Raw genomic sequence first — 8,088 nt, 5'->3', positions numbered from 1 at the left:
ATAGGAGAAACTCCCCAAATACAGGTGTGCCAAGCTTGTAGCGTCATACCCAAGAAGACTCAAGGTTGTAATCGCTGCCAAAGGTGCTTCAACAAAGTACTGAGTAAAAGGTCTGAATACTTATGTAAATGTAATATTTCAGTTTTTATTTTTATAAACGTTTTACAAATCTCTAAAAACCTGTTTTTGCTTTCTCATAATGGGGTATTTATTGTGTGTTGACCGATGAGGGGAAAAAAACATTTAATCAATTTCAGAATAAGGCTGTAATGTAACAAAATGTGGAAAAAGTCAAGTGGTCTGAATACTTTCCGATAGAAAGAGACATACCAATACACAACATCTCCTCCCCACTGACTAAAATTGTCCCCATCTAAAGTAAAATGAAGAACAACCTTACAAGTCCAAGCGTCTAGGTGATATCTCTGGTAGGAAAGAGGAGGTCAAACTGACTCTCAACAGCAATGTCTCAAGACTGAGGCGTAAGAGTTAGACTGGGTTAGACTGTGGAGTTAGGGTTAGACTGGGTTAGACTGTGGTGTTAGGGTTAGACTGGGTTAGACTGTGGTGTTAGGGTTAGACTGGGTTAGACTGTGGAGCTAGGGTTAGACTGGATTAGACTGGGTTAGACTGTGGAGTTAGGGTGAGACTGGGGCGTTATGGTTAGACAGGGTTAGACTGTGGAGTTAGGGTTAGACTGTGTTCCACTGTGGAGTTAGGGTTAGACTGGGTTAGACTGTGGAGTTATGGTTAGACTGGAGTTAGGGTTAGACTGTGGAGTTAGGGTTAGACTGGGTTAGACTGTGGCGTTAGGTTTAGACTGTGGGGTTAGGGTTAGGCTGGGGAGTTAGGGTTAGACTGTGGTGTTAGGGTTAGACTGTGGCATTAGGGTTAGACTGGTTTAGACTGTGGCGCTAGGGTTAGACTGGGTTAGACTGTGGTGTTAGGGTTAGACTGGGTAAGGGTTAGACTGGATTAGACTGTGGTGTTAGGGTTAGACTAGGTTAGACTGTGGCGTTAGGGTTAGACTGTGGTGTTAGGGTTAGACTGTGGATTTAGGGTTAGACTGGTGTCAGGGTTAGACTGGGTTTGACTGGGTTACACTGTGGAGTTAGGGTTAGACTGGGTTTGACTGGGTTAGACTGGGTTAGACTGTGGAGTTAGGGTTAAATTGGGTTAGACTGTGGAGTTAGGGTTAGACTGGGGCGTTAGGGTTAGACTGGGTTAGACTGGGTTTGACTGTGGAGTTAGGGTTAGACTGTGGAGTTAGAATTAGACTGTGGAGTAAGGGTTAGACTGGGTTAGACTGTGGAGTTAGGGTTAGACTGTGGAGTAAGGGTTAGACTGGGTTAGACTGGGGCGTTAGGGTTAGACTGGGTTAGACTGGGTTAGACTGTGGTGTTAGGGTTAGACAGTGTTAGACTGTGGTGTTAGGGTTAGACTGTGGAGTTAGGGTTAGACTGGGTTAGACTGTGGAGTTAGGGTTAGACTGTTTTAGACTGTGTAGTTAGGGTTAGACTGTGGTGTTAGTGTTAGACTGGCTTAGACTTGGGGCGGCAAGGTAGCCTAGTGCTTAGAGCGTTGGACTAGTAACCGGAAGGTTGCAAGTTCAAACCCCCGAGCTGACAAGGTCGTTCTGCCCCTGAACAGGCAGTTAACCCACTGTTCCTAGGCCGTCATTGAAAATAAGAATTTGTTCTTAACTGACTTGCCTAGTTAAATAAAGGTAAAATTAAAAAAATTAAAAAGACTGTGGAGTTAGGGTTAGACTGGGTTAGACTGTGGAGTTATGGTTAGACTGGATTAGACTGTGGAGTTTGGGTTATACTGTGGAGTTAGGGTTAGACTGGGATAGACTGTGGAGTTAGGGTTATACTGTGGAGTTAGGGTTAGACTGTGGAGTTAGGGTTAGACAGGGTTAGACTTGGTTAGACTGGGTTAGACTGTGGAGTTAGGGTTAGACTGGGTTAGACTGGGTTAGACTTGGTTAGACTGGGTTAGACTTGGTTAGACTGGGTTAGACTGTGGAGTTAGGGTTAGACTGTGGTGTTAGGGTTAGACTGGTGTCAGGGTTAGACTGGGTTTGACTGGGTTACACTGTGGAGTTAGGGTTAGACTGGGTTTGACTGGGTTAGACTGGGTTAGACTGTGGCGTTAGGTTTAGACTGTGGGGTTAGGGTTAGGCTGGGGAGTTAGGGTTAGACTGTGGTGTTAGGGTTAGACTGTGGCATTAGGGTTAGACTGGTTTAGACTGTGGCGCTAGGGTTAGACTGGGTTAGACTGTGGTGTTAGGGTTAGACTGGGTAAGGGTTAGACTGGATTAGACTGTGGTGTTAGGGTTAGACTAGGTTAGACTGTGGCGTTAGGGTTAGACTGTGGTGTTAGGGTTAGACTGTGGATTTAGGGTTAGACTGGTGTCAGGGTTAGACTGGGTTTGACTGGGTTACACTGTGGAGTTAGGGTTAGACTGGGTTTGACTGGGTTAGACTGGGTTAGACTGTGGAGTTAGGGTTAAATTGGGTTAGACTGTGGAGTTAGGGTTAGACTGGGGCGTTAGGGTTAGACTGGGTTAGACTGGGTTTGACTGTGGAGTTAGGGTTAGACTGTGGAGTTAGAATTAGACTGTGGAGTAAGGGTTAGACTGGGTTAGACTGTGGAGTTAGGGTTAGACTGTGGAGTAAGGGTTAGACTGGGTTAGACTGGGGCGTTAGGGTTAGACTGGGTTAGACTGGGTTAGACTGTGGTGTTAGGGTTAGACAGTGTTAGACTGTGGTGTTAGGGTTAGACTGTGGAGTTAGGGTTAGACTGGGTTAGACTGTGGAGTTAGGGTTAGACTGTTTTAGACTGTGTAGTTAGGGTTAGACTGTGGTGTTAGTGTTAGACTGGCTTAGACTTGGGGCGGCAAGGTAGCCTAGTGCTTAGAGCGTTGGACTAGTAATCGGAAGGTTGCAAGTTCAAACCCCCGAGCTGACAAGGTCGTTCTGCCCCTGAACAGGCAGTTAACCCACTGTTCCTAGGCCGTCATTGAAAATAAGAATTTGTTCTTAACTGACTTGCCTAGTTAAATAAAGGTAAAATTAAAAAAATTAAAAAGACTGTGGAGTTAGGGTTAGACTGGGTTAGACTGTGGAGTTATGGTTAGACTGGATTAGACTGTGGAGTTTGGGTTATACTGTGGAGTTAGGGTTAGACTGGGATAGACTGTGGAGTTAGGGTTATACTGTGGAGTTAGGGTTAGACTGTGGAGTTAGGGTTAGACAGGGTTAGACTTGGTTAGACTGGGTTAGACTGTGGAGTTAGGGTTAGACTGGGTTAGACTTGGTTAGACTGGGTTAGACTTGGTTAGACTGGGTTAGACTGTGGAGTTAGGGTTAGACTGTGGTGTTAGGGTTAGACTGGGTTAGACTGTGGTTTTAGGGTTAGACTGGGTTAGACTGTGGTGTTAGGGTTAGACTGGAGTTAGGGTTAGACTGTGGTGTAGGGTTAGACTGGGTTAGACTGTGGTGTTAGGGTTAGACTGTGTTAGACTGTGGAGTTAGGGTTTGTTATAGGGTTAGACTGTGGACTTAGGGTTAGTTGGGGTTAGACTGTGGTGTTAGGGTTAGACTGGGTTAGACTGTGGAGTTAGGGTTTGACTGTGATGTTAGGATTAGACTGGGTTAGACTGTGGAGTTAGGGTTAGACTGGTGTTAAGGTTAGACTGTGGAGTTAGGGTTAGACTGGGTTCGACTGTGGAGTTAGGGTTAGACTGGGTGGAGTTAGGGTTAGACTGGGTTAGACTGGTGTTAGGGTTAGACTGGGTTAGATTGTGGAGTTAGGGTTAGACTGTTTTAGACTGTGGAGTTAAGGTTAGACTGTGGTGTTAGTGTTAGACTGGGTTAGACTCTGGTGTTAGGGTTAGACTGGTTTAGACTGTGGCGCTAGGGTTAGACTGTTGTTAGGGTTAGACTGGTGTTAGGGTTAGTTAGGGTTAGACTGGGTTAGACTGTGGCGTTAGGGTTAGACTGGGTTAGACTGGTGTTAGGGTTGGACTGGGTTAGACTGTGGTGTTAGGGTTAGACTGTGGTGTTAGGGTTAGACTGGGTTAGACTCTGGTGTTAGGGTTAGACTGGTTTAGACTGTGGCGCTAGAGTTAGACTTCTGTTAGGGTTAGACTGGGTTAGACTGTGGTGTTAGGGTTAGACTGGGTTAGGGTTAGACTACATTAGACTGTGGTGTGAGGGTTAGACTGGGTTAGACTGTGGCGTTAGGGTTAGACTGTGGTGTGAGGGTTAGACTGTGGATTTAGGGTTAGACTGTGTTAGACTGGTGTCAGGGTTAGACTGGGTTAGACTGTGGAGTTATGGTTAGACTGGGTTACACTGTCGAGTTAGGGTTAGACTGGGTTTGACTGGCTTAGACTGGGTTAGACTGTGGAGTTAGGGTTAGACTGGGTTAGACTGTGGAGTTAGGGTTAGACTGTGGAGTAAGGGTTAGACTGGGTTAGACAGGGGCGTAAGGGTTAGACTGAGTTAGACTGGGTTTGACTGTGGAGTTAGGGTTAGACTGTGGAGTAAGGGTTAGACTGGGTTAGACTGTGGTGTTAGGGTTAAACAGTGTTAGACTGTGGTTTTATGGTTAGACTGGGTTAGACTGTGGAGTTAGGGTTAGACTGTGGAGTTAGGGTTAGACTGGGTTAGACTGGTGTTAGGGTTAGACTGGGTTAGACTGTGGAGTTGGGGTTAGACTGTTTTAGACTGTGGAGTTAACGTTATACTGTGTTGTTATTGTTAGACTGGCTTAGACTGTGGTTTTAGGGTTAGACTGGGTTAGAATGGAGTTAGGGTTAGACTGTGGCGTTAGGGTTAGACTGGGTTAGACTGTGGTGTTAGGGTTAGACTGGGTTAGACTTGGTTAGACCGGGTTAGACTGTGGAGTTAGGGTTAGACTGGGTTAGACTGTGGTGTTAGGGTTAGACTGGGTTAGACTGTGGTGTTAGGGTTAGACTGGGTTAGACTGTGGAGTTAGGGTTAGACTGTGGAGTTAGGGTTAGACTGGGTTAGACTGTGGTGTTTGGGTTAGACTCTGGCGTTAGGGTTAGACTGGGTTAGACTGTGGTTTTAGGGTTAGACTGGGTTAGACTGTGGAGTTAGGGTTAGACTGGGTTAGACTGTGGTGTTAGGGTTAGACTGTGGAGTTAGCTTTAGACTGGGTTAGACTGTGGTGTTAGGGTTAGACTGTGTTAGACTGTGGAGTTAGGGTTTGTTAGGGTTAGACTGGGTTAGACTGTGGAGTTAGGGTTAGACTGTGGTGTTAGGGTTAGATTGGGTTAGACTGTGGCATTAAGGTTAGACTGTGGAGTTAGGGTTAGGCTGAGGAGTTAGGGTTAGATTGGGTTAAACACTGGTGTTAGGGTTAGACTGGGTTAGACTGTGGAGTTATGGTTAGACTGGGTTAGACTGTGGAGTTAGGGTTATACTGGGTTAGACTCTGGAGTTAATGTTAGACTGGGTTAGACTGTGGAGTTAGGGTTAGACTGGAGTTAGGGTTAGAATGTGGAGTTAGGGTGAGACTGTGGTGTTAGGGTTAGACTGGGTTAGACTGTGAAGTTAAGGTTAGACTGTGGAGTTAGGGTTAGGCTGAGGAGTTAGGGTTAGACTGGGTTAAACACTGGTGTTAGGGTTAGACTGGGTTAGAGTGTGGAGTTAAATCAAATCAAATCAAATCAAATTTTATTTGTCACATACACATGGTTAGCAGATGTTAATGCGAGTGTAGCGAAATGCTTGTGCTTCTAGTTCCGACAATGCAGTAATAACAAGTAATCTAACTAACAATTCCAAAACTACTGTCTTGTACACAGTGTAAGGGGATAAAGAATATGTACATAAGGATATATGAATGAGTGATGGTACAGAGCAGCATAGGCAAGATACAGTAGATGGTATCGGGTACAGTATGTACAAATGAGATGAGTATGTAAACAAAGTGGCATAGTATAGTATAAAGTGGCTAGTGATACATGTATTACATAAGGATACCGTCGATGATATAGAGTACAGTATATACGTATGCGTATGAGATGAATAATGTAGGGTAAGTAACATTTATATAAGGTAGCATTGTTTAAAGTGGCTAGTGATATATTTACATCATTTCCCATCAATTCCCATTATTAAAGTGGCTGGAGTTGAGTCAGTGTCAGTGTGTTGGCAGCAGCCACTCAGTGTTAGTGGTGGCTGTTTAACAGTCTGATGGCCTTGAGATAGAAGCTGTTTTTCAGTCTCTCGGTCCCAGCTTTGATGCACCTGTACTGACCTCGCCTTCTGGATGATAGCGGGGTGAACAGGCAGTGGCTCGGGTGGTTGATGTCCTTGATGATCTTTATGGCCTTCCTGTGACATCGGGTGGTGTAGGTGTCCTGGAGGGCAGGTAGTTTGCCCCCGGTGATGCGTTGTGCAGACCTCACTACCCTCTGGAGAGCCTTACGGTTGAGGGCGGTGCAGTTGCCATACCAGGCGGTGATACAGCCCGCCAGGATGCTCTCGATTGTGCATCTGTAGAAGTTTGTGAGTGCTTTTGGTGACAAGCCGAATTTCTTCAGCCTCCTGAGGTTGAAGAGGCGCTGCTGGGCCTTCTTCACGATGCTGTCTGTGTGAGTGGACCAATTCAGTTTGTCTGTGATGTGTATGCCGAGGAACTTAAAACTTGCTACCCTCTCCACTACTGTTCCATCGATGTGGATAGGGGGGTGTTCCCTCTGCTGTTTCCTGAAGTCCACAATCATCTCCTTAGTTTTGTTGACGTTGAGTGTGAGGTTGTTTTCCTGACACCACACTCCGAGGGCCCTCACCTCCTCCCTGTAGGCCGTCTCATCGTTGTTGGTAATCAAGCCTACCACTGTTGTGTCGTCCGCAAACTTGATGATTGAGTTGGAGGCGTGCGTGGCCACGCAGTCGTGGGTGAACAGGGAGTACAGGAGAGGGCTCAGAACGCAACCTTGTGGGGCCCCAGTGTTGAGGATCAGCGGGGAGGAGATGTTGTTGCCTACCCTCACCACCTGGGGGCGGCCCGTCAGGAAGTCCAGTACCCAGTTGCACAGGGCGGGGTCGAGACCCAGGGTCTCGAGCTTGATGACGAGCTTGGAGGGTACTATGGTGTTGAATGCCGAGCTGTAGTCGATGAACAGCATTCTCACATAGGTATTCCTCTTGTCCAGATGGGTTAGGGCAGTGTGCAGTGTGGTTGAGATTGCATCGTCTGTGGACCTATTTGGGCGGTAAGCAAATTGGAGTGGGTCTAGGGTGTCAGGTAGGGTGGAGGTGATATGGTCCTTGACTAGTCTCTCAAAGCACTTCATGATGACGGATGTGAGTGCTACGGGGCGGTAGTCATTTAGCTCAGTTACCTTAGCTTTCTTGGGAACAGGAACAATGGTGGCCCTCTTGAAGCATGTGGGAACAGCAGACTGGTATAGGGATTGATTGAATATGTCCGTAAACACACCGGCCAGCTGGTCTGCGCATGCTCTGAGGGTGCGGCTGGGGATGCCATCTGGGCCTGCAGCCTTGCGAGGGTTAACACGTTTAAATGTCTTACTCACCTCGGCTGCAGTGAAGGAGAGACCGCATGTTTTCGTTACAGGCCGTGTCAGTGGCACTGTATTGTCCTCAAAGCGGGCAAAAAAGTTATTTAGTCTGCCTGGGAGCAAGACATCCTGGTCCGTGACTGGGCTGGGTTTCTTCCTGTAGTCCGTGATTGACTGTAGACCCTGCCACATGCCTCTTGTGTCTGAGCCGTTGAATTTAGATTCTACTTTGTCTCTGTACTGGCGCTTAGCTTGTTTGATAGCCTTGCGGAGGGAATAGCTGCACTGTTTGTATTCGGTCATGTTACCAGACACCTTGCCCTGATTAAAAGCAGTGGTTCGCGCTTTCAGTTTCACACGAATGCTGCCATCAATCCACGGTTTCTGGTTAGGGAATGTTTTAATCGTTGCTATGGGAACGACATCTTCAACGCACGTTCTAATGAACTCGCACACCGAATCAGCGTATTCGTCAATGTTGTTATCTGACGCAATACGAAACATCTCCCAGTCCACGTGAT

This window comes from Oncorhynchus clarkii, chromosome 20 (genome assembly GCF_045791955.1).
Source record: "Oncorhynchus clarkii lewisi isolate Uvic-CL-2024 chromosome 20, UVic_Ocla_1.0, whole genome shotgun sequence".
Lineage (NCBI taxonomy): Eukaryota > Metazoa > Chordata > Actinopteri > Salmoniformes > Salmonidae > Oncorhynchus > Oncorhynchus clarkii.
Note: the sequence above shows the minus strand (reverse complement) of the source record.